This window comes from Amblyomma maculatum, chromosome 9, assembly GCF_055883805.1.
Source record: "Amblyomma maculatum isolate TAMU_Amacu chromosome 9, ASM5588380v1, whole genome shotgun sequence".
NCBI lineage: Eukaryota > Metazoa > Arthropoda > Arachnida > Ixodida > Ixodidae > Amblyomma > Amblyomma maculatum.
The window spans coordinates 33990653-34008864 of NC_139352.1; the positions used below are offsets into that span (position 1 = coordinate 33990653).

At 48.0% G+C, this 18212-nt stretch overlaps 1 protein-coding gene across 2 annotated transcripts in view; it reads left to right on the forward strand.

Annotated features, from left to right (window-relative positions):
• The window catches only part of LOC146178803 (uncharacterized), a 36432-nt gene that overhangs the window by 12291 nt on the left and 5929 nt on the right, over window positions 1–18212 (forward strand). The window lies entirely within an intron of this gene.

Here is an 18212-nt window from a genome sequence, read left to right on the forward strand (position 1 = left end):
ACGGCCGCAGCTGTACTCTTTGCACGGCTGCGATTGCGATGATGATAGTGGTCATTTCCTTCCGCTTTCGTCGCATATGTCAAGTTTTCACGGCATTGTCTTCTTAATATTGTTACCGGGAAACGCGGGACCAAAGTGATGTGCTCACTGACAAAGACGACGATTGAGGAACGCGGGCACGACGAAGCGTTGAGAAAGAGGACGACGCTGAGAGAGTGGATTCTGCACGGCTACCGAAGTCTTAGCGTCGAGTTCAGCCCATCGCAGTGCCGTCACATTAAGTACATCCCCGTAACATCTTGGTGCGACCATCTTGGTGGAGGTCGCGGGTTCGACACAATCTGACTCTGGATCTCCGCAGTGGCCGTCACCTCGGAACCGTCACAATGACAACCGACGGGGCTCCATCAACCTCCGCAACTCCAACTGTCGTCGTAGCCCACCCCCGTGACCCTGGCCCATTCTGCGGTACAGATGAGGTCAACGTCGAGGACTGGCTTTCGCTTTATGAGCGTGTTAGCCAGCACAACAGGTGGGACGCCACGCTGATGCTGGCCAATGTCATCTTCTACCTTACTGGCACGGCACGCGTGTGGTTCGAAACACACGAAGCAGATATACCCTCTTGGGATGTTTGCAAACAAAAACTCCACTGTTCGGAAAACCGGTTGGCCGTCAACTCGCCACCAAGAGGGACCTCGCCACACGTGCCCAGACATCTACCGAGCCTTATATTACGTATATGCAAGACGTTCTGGCCCTCTGCCGAAAAGTCGACAAAGACATGGCAGAACCTGATAAGGTGGGGCACATCCTCAAAGGCATAGCCGACGATGCCTTCAAACTTCTACTCTGTCGGGACTGCTCTACGGTTGACTCCGTTCTGCAGGTTTGTCGACATTTCGAGCAGGCAAAACACAAACGCATTGCACATCGTTTCAATCGGCTTCCCAACACTGCCCTTAGCTCCACGTGCGAGGATCTGCCGACCCTAAGGCAGCCTTCCAACACTGAAAATGTGACCCGCATCGTGCGTCGTGAACTGGAAGCGCTCGCTCCTGCTGCATCCAACCCACCTCCTCGGACAGCAACCTAGCGACGATATCCCTCATTCAAGCCGTCGTTCGTCAAGAGGTTGCTTGGGCGTCCCCTATAGACCTCCTTCATGTTTGCAAACAAACAAGACGATCGAGGTGGCGCTGCTCTCGTCAGCGATCCCACGGTAGGCAAAAAGCACGACCGCGGCTGCGGCACTATGGCTAAGCTTGCCAAGGCCGTGTTATTGTGATCTGTAGGCGCCTTCTTGGCAGACGAAATGACCATGTGCTAGTATTTCGCGAGCCTCAGCGGTGAGGACAAATACGATACATTGAAACGTACACGACGTGCAGCGTACGCACCCGCACGCCGTACCGATGGAGATTGGTTGCTTGGCGGGCTAGTTGGTTCATATCTAACTTGTATTACAGCGCGAACCACAAGAAGGGACGACGACAGACAGAGTGAAAAGAGCGCTCTTTTCACTCTGTCTGTCGTCGTCCCTTCTTGTGGTTCGCGCTGTAATACAAGTTAGATGGAGATTGGTTCAAGGCGCCCAAGAGAAGCGTTGCTGCCAGCCAGAGAAAATGACCGACGTTGACATCTATTTGCTGTTTCTCCCAGAAAATTAGGCGCGGAACGCATAGAGAATTACAAAGCTTCGGATGCTTACAACTACTTTGAGTCGAGTAAGCTGACGGTGATTTTTCTCGCTCATAAATAGCGCGCGCAAACCGCGTACGAAGTAGTCCGCTCGAAGCATCATTGCGTTATCGGATGAGGCTTCACACCGAGCGGCAAATGAGCGTTCTTGATAAGCACGAAACACCTCGCTAGCGTCGAATGTCTGTATGGTTAAGATGATTTAGGTCATCACGGCAGCAGTAGCCTTGACACCGCACGGATTTGCGTACCATTTCGTTATTCGTTGAAATCACAAAGCGGCGCTTCTTTTATATCTGCTCTGTTCGTGGGCGGATGTCGTCGTTAATGGTAGCAATTTTATCCCGGGTAGTCACGCTTAAAGCTTCCATTACCATTACGAGCTGCAGCGGCCGCTGTGGTTCCGTGGGTTCCGGCAAAATCGTCCCAGGAAAAAATGGTCCCAGATAACGTCCCCAACCAGATGGAATCAAACGTACTGCAAAGTCTAGCTTTCGCCTTGCCTGGTGCTTGGCTTATCAGCGATGAATAGCGCTCATTCTAATCAACTTTTACTGTTCTTATCTTACATCTGCGTTTGTGATTTTAGCTTGAACATTATTTATATTTTGAACACCGCCGTATTTTTGTTTGTTTTTTTTTCACGTTTTGTAGTTCTGTTTACTAAAGCGTAGACTGAGTTTCCTCGTGTCTATAGCCGCAGTAATGTATGCTGCAGTGATTCTTTCTACCCGTCCGCTTGAAATTTGCAAAACATGGTACTGATGCCATGCGTTTACAAAAAAAATCATTATGGCGCCGAAATTTGTGCGGTCGAGGACAAGCACATCTCTCGAATGTGTAATATTAGCCGAGACAGACATTTCCCAGCTTGGAAACTGACAACTTATGCACTGCATAATACTCGCTGGATGTTATATAGTGGTGGGGCTCTTTTTTTTTTTTTCGCAATGCTTTCTTGCCAAGCCTTCTCCAGTTCCTGTAAATGTGTAAAGCACCCAGATGACCCAGTGCCCCGACAATGGTTACATCTATTCTAAAAAAAAAAAAAAAGGCATCCAATAAGATGTACAATTTTTTGCGAAGTGAGTTCCGGGCAGATTTTCAGTCGATTTCTTCGGTGACATTTTTTCCTAGGGGCCGCTTTCTGAGGGGACCTTTCTGCGCGTTTTTTCCGGGGCCGTATATTCCACGGACCTTTTTTTTCGGGGCTGTATCTTCTGGGGACCTCTTTTCTGGGGTCGTTTTTACCTTCACCCGTGGTTCCGTAGTTAAGGCGGCCCAGTTCGTTCTCGGCCACTGTGGCCGCGTTAATGTAGGATAAGCCCTCCCAACTCGCATTCACAATCAACCGCTGTGAATACAAATAAAAGCACTCAGCATAAATAAAAAAATGCAGCTCCAACCCAATTGATTAGTAGCTGTCAACGTGAAGTTTGAATCTTCATCAGGAAGTAGATTAAAATAATTTGACGTGAACGCGGCCAACGTTATGCAACATATACATACCACGGATCGAGGAGTGCAACACTGATCTCTCGCGTAGCAGCTCACTGCGCATACATACAATTACCAAAGTGAAAAAAAAAAAAAAAAGCCGGGCTTGAAGAACAGTTTACATAGGTAAAACATCTATGCATGCTCCAACAAAGAAACAGGCCTACGCATTACAACATATATATGACGGCCTCGTCTACATATGTTACCTGCGCACCCGCACCGGCACTAAAACAGTTCAAGATCCCATCACGCGTCGTAAAAAGGCCAAACTCGAGTTATTCGCGACCTTTAATCCGGTAGACCGCTCTGGCGTAAAGGTGAATAAGCTCCAGCTTAGCCGTGACGAAGTGTTTGCCGCATATTCGATGAGCAGGCATCGGTATCCAGCCTTGGCGCTTCACCGCGGCGGCCCACCACTGTTTACGGCGACCATTGTAGGGCAAGAAACCTGTGCAAGCTTACTAAACTTCCTCTAGTGTGCCTTTCGGCACATGTCATAGCAACGCGATAAGTCGGCATGGTGCTCTGCATTTCCCGGCAGCAGCAAGCCATCGCGTAATCACGGTAGGCAAAGCTAGAGCACTATAGCAAAGCGACTGAAGTGTTGTTTTGCCTACCAGGCGAAAGTCACTAACGACGACAGCGCCACCGCATTTTCGTGACGTAGCCGGAGTGAAGGAGGTCTATAGCCACACCGTGGAACACCACAGTTCGAGCCCCATCCCTCCCATGGTCGCCACCGCTACGCCCTGCAACACCTTCACGCCACGCTACCGATACTGCAATCCTGATGAGTGGCGCATCCCTAACGACAGGCCGATCTGTTTCACGTGCTCGCATATTGGCCACATCTCTCGCCACTGCCGCAGCCGCTGGACATCGCCACCTGGACACCTGCAGCCGATTGCTATCCCAACCGAGCCATTTTCTCGTGTTGGCCTTGACCTCCTAGGGCCCTTCCCCGAGTCCTTGTCAGGAAACAAATGGATCGCTGTGGCCACCGATTTATCTTTTATTGAATATTCAATCAAATTTTCGTGGTGAACACCTACCGGGCGGCGATAAAGCTATCATTGTATCCAATGTACGGACGATAATCGATCATTATATCTGGGTTATTTTTACATAAGGGCAATTGGAAAAATGATAAATCTAAAAAATGCAATCATTATAAGCATATGTATCTGGTATCGTTATAAGTGGACTGCACTCCACTTCGTCAGGAACCGAGCGCTGGCGTCGCGGAAGAAACGGCGGCTTGAGTTTCTTATGGGCAAGCCTTTGATGCATGCAGCGCAGATGTTCACACAGCTTAACCGCGCCTCTGATGCCCCCTAGCTTCTTGTGTGCAGCACACCGTTCCTCACAAAGCGCCGCCGTCTGAGGATGGTGCAACGCAGGACGAACTCTCCATTAGCCATGAAATGCGAGCTGCGTACCTGCCACTTCCTCCCGTTTTTGACCGAACTTTCCGATTGTATGATCACTACATGTATAAAAAGTTAGAAAAACCTACACCAGGTAATCTGCCGCCACATCGTAAGTACCAGCATCACCATCAAAAGTCGCACTAGCACCATCGGCATCATTGACAAAGATGCTGATCAAGGCCAATTTGAGCCAAGCCAAAGTAGCTATGGCTGGCTGCTTATAAAAAAGAAAATGATGCAATGCCGGTTTTGACTGCTAGTGGTGTGGTGGTTGTTTCTTTTAGGCTCCCAAAGCATCGCTGAGAGGTGCTGCAGCTCCTAATGTGCAGCGCTGTGTCAGAAAATCACACACTGGGATGTTGACGGCTCTGCTCACTGCTTTCTCCGCGTTCGTGCACTTTTCTATGGATGTGTATGTGCTTGCGCAGGTGCGTTGTAGTGTACCGCCTGCATTCTGCCTGGAAGGTTGTCCAGATTTCCATGAAACTTCATATTCGCGCCTACACTTTGGAGCAAACGACTGACGATGTCACCACGCGAGAGATGCGGCGCTGCCACCATGCGGCTTAGCTTGAGCTTGGGTTCCCGATAGGCGGTGGCAAATTAGTTGGCAGAGGCGCACAGTTTCTCCCACGCTTCGCGTTGAAGGGTCTTGCCACGGCTTTGCCCAAATATCACGCCATCTAATCCTTCTGTGTCACACTTAGCCGCATGCTTCATGTTATCGAGCTGCATTGTGCCCGATAACCGCAGGTCATCTTTCAGAACTATCGCAGGCAAAATCGCATCTAATGAGGTAGTAATGGTTTCACATTAAGAAACAAATAGCGCGTTGATGGCACTGAGAGAACACGGTTGCAGCGTTACGCTGGTCAGTTTGCAGAGGCGTAGCGAGAACATACTGTGGCAGCATGCAGGTCTCGACTCAAACCTCTAGGACTGACATTTCATGTTCAGTACAAAAATCTGGGCAAGTTGGTAGGAATACATAACTCACATGAGTGCAGAAACACGGTCTTTTTTAAGGCACATTAGTTTTGTGCTCTCTACCACAGTAACCTGCACCGCCAAGAAAAGCAACCACATTGAAAAGCACAGCCGTACGAACGTCAACGCATTAAAAAACAAAAACAAAAACAAAGTTGTGCTTTAATAACAACTAAGAACCTGCAGTTACTTAAAACAAGTAACAGTTATATTTTATCTTGCATTTTTAGAAAGATTTTTGTGCTCTAAGCAAAACCGAAAACAACGACACTGGCGCCATAAAGGTATGGTGCCAAACACCAGAGCTATTTCAACAGCCTTTGAGTTTTGCCGTGTAGTAGCGGCACATCTCCTTCGAGTTCAATCATAATTGAGAATCTCGAAGGCTGTCGACTCGGTCACCTTTGAAAATGACCTTGTGACAGGGTTATTAGCTGTACAAGGGTCATTCATAAAGTTTGTATTATTATCACGAAGAAAGGCAGACACAAAAATGATGTTTGAGTGGGAGTTTTATCATCATGTGCATATTCTGTGCCCAAAACCCTCACTTCTACCACTGATAGACGAGCTGGCACCAATCATCACTCTAGACCTCTTCACTGTGTCTGTTCTGGTATAGCATTCACTTGAAAAACCACTTCCTCATCGTCCTGGAAGTGTTCTTGCTTAGTGCGTGCTTTGCAAAAGGAAGAGGAAGTCAGGTATTTCGTACGAGATCAGATGAATATGGAGGATGATGCAATATTTCATAGCCTAGACGGCAGCATCTGTCACCGTCACCTGTGCTTGTGAACCGGTACATCGTCATGGAGCATGCAAAAGATTTTCGAAAGAGCGCAGCAACCTTTATGTGCAGGTTGCCACGTAAAATGGTGGTCACTGAGCCTGCACTCACAGAGACATGTTCTGTTATTTATTCAACAGTTATCCACCCATCAGCGAGCGTTAGAGCCCCCACGCTCGTCGCAATTTCTGGTACACCAGTCAGAGATGGTCGGCAGCTCCGTTCCAGGTCGTCCAGGCTTCTTTAAGTGATAAAAAAAAAATCTTCTGCACTACTTAACATTCTTACTGGCTTGAACATTATCTCTATACACTGCCATTACCCCAGCATGAACCATATTTTAAGGCAACCCTCCAAGTACAGAAAGCAGATCACTGGGAATGCTTCCAATTTCCCAAAAGGTGCTCCCATTTTTGGCTTGATGCTCTAGTTGTATACTGTGGGGCTATATAGAAAACAGTTTTTATGTTCTAAAAAATAGGCAGATGTACGTTCATTCTGATGCCTCTTTTGTGTGCTTTTTTTTTATTTATGTTACTCATAATATGAACCTTACGAATGCTCCTCGTACTTGGTATGCGGTTTCAGGGGACTCCGCGTGAGGCAAGGGCAAAGTATATGTCAGCGATGGCAGGGTGGACTTAGCGAGAGAACATGGAAGGACCGAAAGGCTCCGGTTCCTTCACGACAACCTTCCCCGCTCCCCATCCCCTGGAGTTGCAGCATCGAAACTGGAGGTCCTCACTTTTTTGCCTCAGCAAACCCCAACAGCCGTCCTTGTGTGCAAAGACACTTCCTCTCCTTCCCCTTCGTCACAATCAGGCTCTGTTGCTTCTGCGTGGGCGTGTTCTGGGTTTCATTTTTGTCATTTAGTCTATTTTATAGACCGTTTTCGCGGCAAAGAGGAAAATAGCCTCGAACCGGAGCGCATAGTGCCGCTCCTCCTCTCTGGTACTATGTGGGGACGTGGTGAAAGCTGTGGAGGTGCCAGGGCATTCTACGGAGAAAGCGCACACGTTGCGCAGTCTTTTGCACACAAAGTGTTTTGAACAGCTGCAAAGTGTCTAAGCTGGTTAGCTGATGCGAGCAATGCGCCACGGCCTATCTGTGCCACATAAAAGCTACACATTAATTGCAATCAGGCTTGTAGCCTTTGGCCGACCCGATCAGGAGCATAGATTTTGGTCATTTTTGACCGAATGGCTTGGCTGCTGCTGAAAAGCTTTTTTTCTTTCAGCCAGGTACTTTCAGAAAGCAGTACTTTGCATCCGAATGCTCCAAAATGCCAATGTGCGCTACTTGTCGCCTGTTCCACGGACGGGACCGCACATACCAGCATGGTGGTTGTTCTCAACTTAACCGCTTTTTCTTTTTTCTTGCTTTTTTTTTTTTTTTTTTTTTTTTTTTTTTTTTTTTCTTGCCTTGGTTTTGATAATCGGCGTTTTACTGAATGACTGCCTCACATTCATGCTCGGACCTTCCAGTGGGAGGAGCTTGCACAGTTCACACTTCTACTGCAGGTTCGCACTGTAAAAGTAGCTGTGGAAATAGAGATTTCTTTTAAGAGGCACAGTAATTTCATTTTTTTTTTTCTTTTCCTTGGAACGCGACAACAGTGAGAACTCTACAAGGAGAAATAACAACTATGCGCACATAGACAAACGCTCAAATTCTGCGCGGAGCAGATGACGTGGCCACACATACAAAGCCAGAGGTTTTGGCCAATGAAATAGGGCTCCGAAGACCTCCGGCACTGCATGGCTATACACAAAAAAACAATACACACACAAGAGAAATGAACCAGGACGTTAACACAGATGATGCGCTCGCTACCAACTGCCAGTTTTTGGGGTACGAAGAAGAAGAAAGCTTAACACAAAACGTGGGGTTTTGTGTACTACTACTACTACTGAAATAGGGCTCCTCATTTTCTTAAAAAGCTAGTTGGATTTTCTTTTTTTAATAGGAAAGTCTCGATGTCTCTATCTCTTCTGTTTGGGGAAAAGAATGGTGCATTCTTCTCATGGAGGCCCATTGACGCACGTGTTAACTGTGCTGAGTGCTCCATGTGCCAGTTGGGGAACGATTACATGCGGAGACAGCTTCCTTTTATGGCCATTTACATGAATGGGCAACCTCTCAACAAGGTCAGTCTAACTAATTGCCATCTGCGAAAAGTCATTTGCTTCAGCAGGATGTCAACTACACAGGATGCTACCAACGTCGCGAGGTGGCACATTTTGGGCGCATTCCCTATAATGGCACAAAACGTACCACCTTACTCTTTGGTTCATGCAGTCAGCTGCCAGGGGAAGTTGATCAATGCTGCGGCGCTGCTATCTGAAATTAATAACCTATCTGCCTTTAACGTTGAGTGGTTCCTCATGACTTGGGTCGTTGACTAGAGGCCAAGGCATCTCATTCTTGAACTAGGTATCTCTCTCCGTGAAACGAACAGCGAGCCTGATGATTTTTGATGCTGGCAGGTACAGTTCTCATAGAAAAACTTCATTTTTCTGCAGCTACCCTGTGCAGTCCCCGTTTCAGTTATCTGGTCGAGCGAATGCAGTTTTTCAGCTCAGGAAGCAGGATTGCATATTAGTCTCTAATGTTTGATGCATCTGTTTTGAGCCCTGCCGTGGTGGACACCCACCGGTAAAAATGGGTACAAGCGTCCCTCGGCCTGGCGTTCAGCATTTCTAAGGGTGTGCGCTTGGGAGAAGCTCCGTAAACCCCACTGCGCCCCCCCTCCCCGGTGGGCCTAAACCCAGTTTCGAACCTCGCAGTTTCGACTGCTGCTCCCAAGGATGTGGGATCGAATCTTGGCCGCGGCGACCGTTTTTCGATGGAGGCGAAAAGCAAGGCGCCCGTGTGCCGTGCCATGTCAGTGCATGTTAAGGTGTATCCACATGACGGACCACGGACCAAGCGTTACGTGACATTGCACTTCCGGTTTATGAGGTCCGCGGCGGACCGGAGCGGGCGAAAATGGCTGGGCATTTTTCTCGGGCGCGGATCACGGACCTGGCATCATTTGTGGACGGAGGAGTCGCGTTTGCGCCCGATTAAAGCACATGAGCTAGCCCACATCAACAAAGTGCACTTTGAGCACATTTTGAAGAGCACCAAGTGACATTTAGGCAGTGTCTAGAGTGAAATACGACAGTGTTTTTATACAGCCTTCGAGTACCACGTACCACGGTACGTGCAGCAATATGTACTGCTGCCCCGTCACGTCCCGGACGAGTGTTTTACAGCGGCGTATTTAGGGAAAAGTGTCAGAAAACATCGAGCCCCAGCTACGTCACTAAAGAGAAGTTCCCAAAAGAACATGTGCGACGCCAAATGCCGCGAGTTTGCCGGAGCGGTGCCGCTGCAAGCGCGGTGGACGACGACGCACTGGCTGCGCCTATACTCCCTGCTCGTCACTAGGCCTAGATTGTTTCGCATCGAAGCCACCGCGAACGGTGCTTTCGATTTGACCAGCACTGTTGTAAATGTCCTGCCCAGTGAAAGAAAAAAAAAAAGTCTAGCGGCTTTCTTATAAAAAAAAAGGATATGGCCATATATGGGCAAGGCCTTAGCAGCGGAGATAGCGTACAAGAAGGCCGGTTGAACCGGCGCTGCACATGCGGCAGCTGTTATGCGGAAACTTGCTTGTTATCACAGTGATCTTCACGAAGTTGTCAGTTCGGATATGCCTTTATGTCAGACTTGTTATTTTAGGTAAGACTATGTCACTACGCACGCTGGCGCAAGAGATATCCCCCGCTGCCGTGGCACGGCTCTGCGCGGCGGTAGGACGATGCATGAGCGCACTATTCCCGAGTCGGAAGCAGCTCCACGCACAGTGTTATAAATAATTATGATATTTGTAACCGCAGCTTCATTATGCTGATCGCCTAAAGGGTAACGGTTGCGCGCTGTGCAGCATTGGTGAGCTGCTATTCGCGTTAATCCGCCTTTTGCGGGAGGATGTGGCGCCATCATGCGGGAGCGGGCGAGAAACACATTGGACGGCAGTGTAGCAGACAACGCGAAAGCACACCATACGAAATGGCCATGCCAGCGCAGGTAGAAATCGAAAGCTCCCCCCCTTTTTTTGGCCTCGGGGCGGAAAGTAGTGACAGTGATTGCAGTATATCATGTTCACGCAGTTGGGGGAATGTACAGCGTTTTCCCAATCCACTCCTAACGCACGCATATACTATCTTCGTATTGTAAGAGCGTGTAGCGCGGGCCGTGTTCGACGTCACAGAATGAGACGCTTTTGGCGTGCAGGTTTTCGACAGACAGGAGAGCGCGGAGGCAGAGAGAGGGGGGGGGGGATCTCAAAGGGCAAAGCAGCCAGGGGTTTGTTGATGCTGCAGAGCTAGGTGGAATCGTCTCCTGTGATTTCGAGCAGCGCATTTGCGCGGGGTGTCGAGTTACCGCGCACAATGCGGTCACCGCGGCACTGGCATGGTGCAATGGGCGTCGCTTCTTCCTCGCGTCATCTGCAAGCATGCAGCTATAGGATTTCATCTATGAAGCTCGGCAGAGAGGCACTTATACACACCCCCTGAAAAGGGCATTGTTCCGGCCGGAATGCACACCTGTAGGAAACGCGCGGCATTTTTCTGGCAACGGATGATTCAGCGCTGTAGTCGGTTTCTGCCTTCAGGAGTCAGAACGGATGTGGTCGCAGTGGTGAAAAGGATCTCAATGCACAGAGAATGGTCATTCTGTTGTGAAAGGATCCACAACCTTTCTGCCTCCGCCGCGATTTCTGTGGAATCAACGACTTGGTGACATGTGCATCTCCTACATATCAGATGCGCATCTCGGTCAGGAACCAACCCTGTTCTACGTCCAGAGCGATCCACTCTGCAAGTGAACGAGCATAAACCCTCCAGGAGACTCGTTTGTGGCGGGCGGTTTCCTTGCCGTTGCAAACGGTTGGACGAATTGACGCTGATTATCAAGCTCCCTAACGAAATCTGATTGCGTACGCCAAAGGAACAAAATCCAAATGCTTTGGCGTGCACGAAGGCGAGCCTTTAAGGTTAAAAAATATATACTGTGCATAGTGCAAGAGTTTCAAGTGCGTCATATGCTCCGAGCGGCAAAAACACATACTACAGATATGTATGCATCTAAAGGAAATATGCATGATGAAAAGTACCTACTGAAGTTTGCACCCAGCCTGTAACTCACCAGTGATAGCTGCAATGAGGATTTCTTCGGTGCATGATTGCTTTAGTTGCGCCGGGGCCTGAAGGCGATGTATTTTGTCGTTTCTTTTCTTTATGTGCGAAAGGGCTAGGTAGCTTAGATATCACAGGCGGCTGTGTGCGCTAGGCCGTAATATTTAGCATGTCTTATCGTGACTGCTGCCTGTCGAACAAGGGAAAAAATACGACGTTTTAATGCACTGCCCTTCGCGAGCCTCATGACCAGCTCAACAACTCGGCTCGCGAACGGTGGTGCATCCCAACAGACGCCCAATTTTTTTTTCTTTTTAGTCAGGCGGAAGTTGCGATAAAACATGCTAAATATTACGGTGTAGCGCACGCAGCCACCTGTGATATCTGCGTTACCCAGCCCCTTCGCACATAAAGAAAATGAACGACAAAATACATCGCCATCAGATGCGCCGAACAAATGCTCATTGCGGCTATCACTGGTGGGTTACAGGCTTGGTGCAAACTCCGGTAGATACTTTTCATCATGCATATTTCCTTTAGTTGCATACATACCTGTAACGAAGTGTTTTTCGCACAGTCAAGAGTATGCAGTTGGTTGCTAAGGTCGGCCATTCACATCTTGACGCTTAGTGGCCCTAATTCAATCTTCACGTCGTTGTTAGTCGCGGCTCGCCGAAGAAAACCTGAAAAACCGCGTCTTGCATCTGGGCACGCTTAGAGAGTGGCAACCGTACGCGGCAGATGTGGTTGGCATTGCTTTGCCAAGCCTGTGACGGTCACTGCGCCGCCAGCCCCCGTGCACTGGCGGCGCCAAGAAACGCTGTCTAATGTGTTTCCATCGGTCACCGCTACGACTTCGCGCATGCGCAGAAAACTTGCGCAAAAGGCGGATTGCGGCTAAGTTCGGTCTACAGTAAAGGCGTCCGCGTATGTTGATGTGGTTCTTATCACCTTCATCTTTGCGCCTGCAGTTAAACAGATTAAGTGGAACGCTGTCAGCGTAGGTACATTGTTAGGGCTGCACAGGTGCGTCCTCGTTTATATGAAGTCCCTATATACCTGAATATTGCCCAAATGCACGCCAAATTCGGCATTGTGAAATAATGTAAAAAAAAAAAAGCGGAGGCAGTGTCCAACGAGCGCATCGCGAAACGACGAAGTAAATAGTGTATACCTTCTGCCGGCCCCGTGGTCCGGCATGTCGGCTGCTATTTTGGCCCGCCGTTTCGATGCTGTCGCAAGCTGGACCGTGCGCAATCGAAATCACGTGACCGGTCCGCGGCCCAGTCCGTGGTCAGTCGTGTGGATACACCTTTAAGAACCCCAGGTGGTCGATATTGCCGGAGCCCTCCACTACGCCGTCTCTCTTAGCCCGAGTCGCCTTGGGGCATTAGACTCCATAGACCAAACCAAGCCAAAGATCTGTTGTTTGAGGCTAACTTGGTTCTGCAATAGCCATTGCTGCGCCGCTAGGCACCTCATCAAACAAAAAAAAAAAAAAAGAACCGACAACCACGCATCGAACTCTACCATATCTCCCACGAGTGGTACGAGGCAGCTCAAAGTAATTTAAGCATCGCAGTTGTTGGGCTTTTTCCTTTTTTTTTTTTTTTTTTTTTTTTGTCTCTCTTTTCTTTTTTTGAGACTGCGTCAGTGACAAGCGCTCAAATGCTGTTTGGAGCAGATGATGCAGCCGCGCTGCACGGAGGTTTTTCTAGTCGTGCCGCGGAGGGCGCTAGTGTACAGAGCAGTGGAGCGCCCTCTGACTGAGGATGTTTCCCCTATTTCAAACAAACGACAATTTCCCCTAGTACAAACCAAAAACACAAGCTGTTTCATAAGATCTGCGCACTGTCATGTGACACTTGCAGCCTTGGGGCTGCCCGTTTTAGATTTCTCAAAATATTGTGCATCCAATTTACACCTGAAGGAACATGTGAGCTCTGCGGTGGTGGAATAATATGGCAGTTGCTCCACTCTGCAGCATTGCCCTGAGACTGCACCAGCACTTTGCGACAGTGCAGACCAATAGACGGCAGCTGCAACACATGCGTGGTGGCTCTAATTACTATCCTAAACTGAGGACATACAACTGGTGCATTAGTAGATCGATTTCACAAGCATTTATGATACTCTGCTGTAATGTATGTGCATCCTGAGAGATGTATTTCAGCTAGCAGCCGCGTTGGCACACACGAGGAGCAGTCCTCTTTGCATCGCCATACTGTTTCATGTTCTAGATGGTTTTACCTGGTTGGAGCTATGGGCTCTGGTAACTGCACCAAGCAGAGCCCCTCCCAGTTTTCGATTTATTTATTATTTTTTCTTTTTCAAAATAAATCCACAAGAGTGGTAGTAGCTAGTGAGAAGGACAGCAAAGAAGTGTGTTCAGTGCATTTACCAATCTCTTACCTGTAGATTGGTATGCATTGGAAAATCGTGCTAACGACTTCAAGCTCCTTACCGTGACAGCATTTTATGCATCCATTAATATAGTAAAACCTTGTTAATTCGTTCCTGGTTCGTATCCTCAAAATCGTGGGCAATAAGAATGTCTTTAGAATAAAGGCGCGTTCGCTCTAGCGGGAAAATGCGCAGCGCGGGACATTTTCTGCGCACCGCTTCCCACACAAGCCTTTCTTTTCTTTTTTTTCCCTCGGGCTTTTTTTGATGTTCGCCGAAGTGATAGGGTGTAGAGCTATTTTTCTCGTTCCACAGAATGGAGTAGCCAATCAGCCAACCGCAGATTATGACGTCAGTCTAAGTTCAGTGACTTGCCGGCGGAGGCGACTTCTGTGCGAGCGATGGTATATAGCGCACGCTTCTCCGTCCTCGCTGGTGTCACTTGACTACTTCCTTCTCGCTCCGCTCGCAAACTTGTCTCTCACTGCCTCCTCTTTCCTTATCCCACAACAAATGCAGCGGGAATACGCCTGGTCAAATATTTTAGGGGAAACCCCCAAGGTGGAGTAGATTTGTAATAAGGGAGTAATTACTCATTGCATCCACCCAAGCGCAGCCATACGGCTACAAAGGAAAGCTATACAGCTTTCTCAGAAACTTCGTAGTTAAAGAAAAATTTGTACTGATCCGGGAATCGAACCCGGCACCACCGCCTTTCCGGGGCAGTCGCTCTACCGACTGAGCTAACCAGGACAGTCAGCAGATCAGATGGTAGGGCGAGAGCGAATTGATCTATAACTCTAAGTGGGAATAGTGTTGGTCAAATATATTAGGGGAAACCCCCAAGGTGGAGTAGATTTGTAATAAGGGAGTAATTACTCATTGCATCCACCCAAGCGCAACCATGCGGCTACAAAGGAAAGCTATACAGCTTTCTCAGAAACTTCGTAGTTAACGAAAAATTCGTCCTGATCCGGGAATCGAACCCTGTGGTGTTAGCGTCATTCCAAAGAGCTGCGACATAGCGGCACTGTCAACATTGCACTACTGGGGAAAGTGTCTGTCTTGTGCGAGCTGGACTTTACACTGTTTTAATACATTTCGGGATAATACAATTTTTATGCTACTATGTACATATTTTCAGTAAGTACCAGTCACACCATACAATTGGTGCCCAACTGCACGTGGGAAACATGTCGAACCTGCGGGCACGTAACACGCTGTACGTAGCCGCTCTTGACTGCCTGGCTGCAAATTGGCAAAGCATCTTAATTCGGCAGCGATGAGCTAGCATATGAACAGGGCACCCACACACAACACGAGAAGCGTGGCAGCTTCTTTGGAGCACCTTAAAGCAAGGCTCTGACAACTGCACTGATTCACTTAGACAGTATCGGGCCAGGTTTGAGAAACAATGCAGTATATAAGGGAGGCAAAGTACCCACAAACAGGCAAGCAAACCTACTAATTTTGCCGTCTCGACCCGTGCCCAAATGAGCTGCAAATCTATTCCCGCCAAGGACATTGCAGATGCAATGGGAATTTTGTAAGCACTAGAAAGGGAGCTGTACAGACCTTGTGCCTAATATGGGTTCTGATCAAGATATTTATGGTGTAAAAATTTAATAAATATGCCTTTGTACAGCCGGTGTCAAAAGTTTAGAGCCCAGAGTGTTTGCTTTTAAGCCATATAATTTGACTGCTTTAACAATCGTGGAAGTCCTAGCCAATGGAGTTGGCAGGACGAGAAATCTTCTTGCGTACACCTTTTCGTTTTTACCCTCCATCTTTTTTAACCATTTCAAATACGTTTTGCTGCATCTGCATGAGGCTCTTAACTTGCAGTGAGGATGTGGCCACCTTTACCTTAGTACTACCCGTCATGCTTTTTCACAGTGATTTCTGTCCGGCGTGAAGTTGTGGACAAAAACTGCACACAGTTGGAGTGTCATATTCATGATTCCACATGATTCCGAAATACCGAGCAAACACCCCCTCTTATTTCCACGCTGTTCCGGGAAAGCCCCCTGCCCCCCTCCATTTGATCTAGGCCTAATTGGACCGCAATTTATGTCTAACCTTAATCGAGTATGGCCAATTCAAGGGTGATCTTCAAGTTTGGAGGGAAAGCCCCAAAATTAGGCCCTCTCGATCCCCCAAAATTAGACATCGTCAGAGTTGGAACAAGATAGACGTGTAACCTAATGTGAGTGTGGTCAATTCAATAGTGACCTCCAAACTCGGGTTGGCCACCTTTGAAATTTGACTTTGTCCGACTATGACCAAAATTGGATTCTAGCCTAAGTTGAGGAGGCTGAACTCGCTGGTGACTTCCAAGTTTGGGTGGGCTACCCCCAAAATTTGGTCCCCTTGACATCTGAATTTTACCAATAGAAATGGCAACTAAGCAACGATACGCAGAACTCATGATGAAATAGGCACGGAAGCAGACTTAAGTGCACCCCTGTTATGTTTTTAAGCAGTTTATCTGCAGCACTGGCATCAAAGTTCATTCTGAGGTCACATGTGAACCCATACCCAGGTACTCACTTCGCAGATAACAGTCAACGTAATGAAGCAGCTTCATCTCGGCCCGTATTTCGTGTTTGCATCGTTTTCAGAAGTCGTTTTCAACGCTCCTGCCCTTATCTAATTGATAGAAATGCCAGAACCGGAAGCGGTGGCAACTGAACTGATATTTGGTTTCACTGTTTTCACCAATCAGGTGACTTCGAAACAACAGAAATGACACGTCAAAACGAGAGTGAAAACGACACAAACTCGGAATACTGGCCCTGTGCTGCACTATCTTGGTCACATGCGGCATTGATTGGTATTACTGCAACGTAAGGGCTCACATTATTGAAAGAGGCTGCTGTGCGTTGTTTGATTTGATGTTGCACTTTGAAGACGACTTGTTGAAGTATTCCTGTGTCGTAATTTCCTTGCCCTGTTGCCCGGGTTGCGGCAAGAGTAGTATTATTCCTGGGACGCGTACCTGTCCTTTAGGAACTCATCAATTTAAAAATCCCATTATCAGCATGAAAAATCAAGTCACAATTTTCAACCAAAAAAAAAATTTGCCTATTTCATGACTAAGTAAGAGGTTCCTTTTCAGCGCATGCATTTCTACTGGTTGGCTAAACATTTTTTTTTTTGTTGTTGTTGTTGTTGTTTCTTAAGTTAGGTGGATGCATGTTGCACGGCTGACCATATTGAAGCCATTGGTATTTTCGGCTGTTCGGCAACCTTGGCACTGCTGCCACATGGTAGTGTTGCACTGCAGGTGCAGACTTCGGCTTGCTAAACAAAGGTGTATTCCTCTCCATGTTGATGGAGTGTAGCTGCAGTGTGGAAAGGGGGCCTGTAAAGTATATTTCCAAGTGTGTGGCTTGCTAAAAACAATTACAAGTACTTGGAAGAGCCAAATGCTACAGGTGCACATGAAACAAATTGCAGACCCCGAGGAAGATGCTTTGACCATGGTGTGGTTGGCAAGTATGCTTTAAAAGTCTGTGAAAATGAAGGGGGGGGGGGGGGGGGGGACACACTAATATACTGGAGGCAACACAAGTGCTCTGAGGTGGTGTCGACACACTCATTGCCGCACGAGAATTGACTGCCCAGTGTTGGGACACTGTACTTTGCAGAGAGCATCTCTTTCCATTTCTTCCCTTCTGTCCTTATTCTCCCCTGCACTGTTGTCTATCGTTAGTCTGAGCCAACTTGCCAGACATCTTTCCTTTTTTTTTTTTTTTTTTTTTTTTTTTTTTTTTTTTTTTCATCAGATATTATGGGGTTGTGACAGGAATGAAAACATTATCTGTGATGTATTGAGAAAGGTACGCCCCACTGTGGTGGTGTAGTGGTTAGGGCGCTCGACTGCTGTGTCCATGGGTGCAGGATCGAATTCCGCCAACGGCGGCCGCTTTGCGGTGGAGGTGAAAAGCAAGGCGCCCATGTGCTGTGCGTTGTCACACACGCTTCCCTAGGTGGTTGAAATTTCTGGACCCTCCACTACGGCGACTCTCATAGCCCGAGTCGCTTTGGGACGTTAAAACCAAACCGAGAAAGGTGCTAGGCTAGGCATTGCTTTTGCTTTAAAAAAAATATATAAAATTCTTGCTTCTGCTGTACCATAGCCGGGCAGCTGTTGAATGAGGGTGCAGTGGAGACGTACAGTTCACGGTTCAATCTTTGCATATGGACTATTCTTTT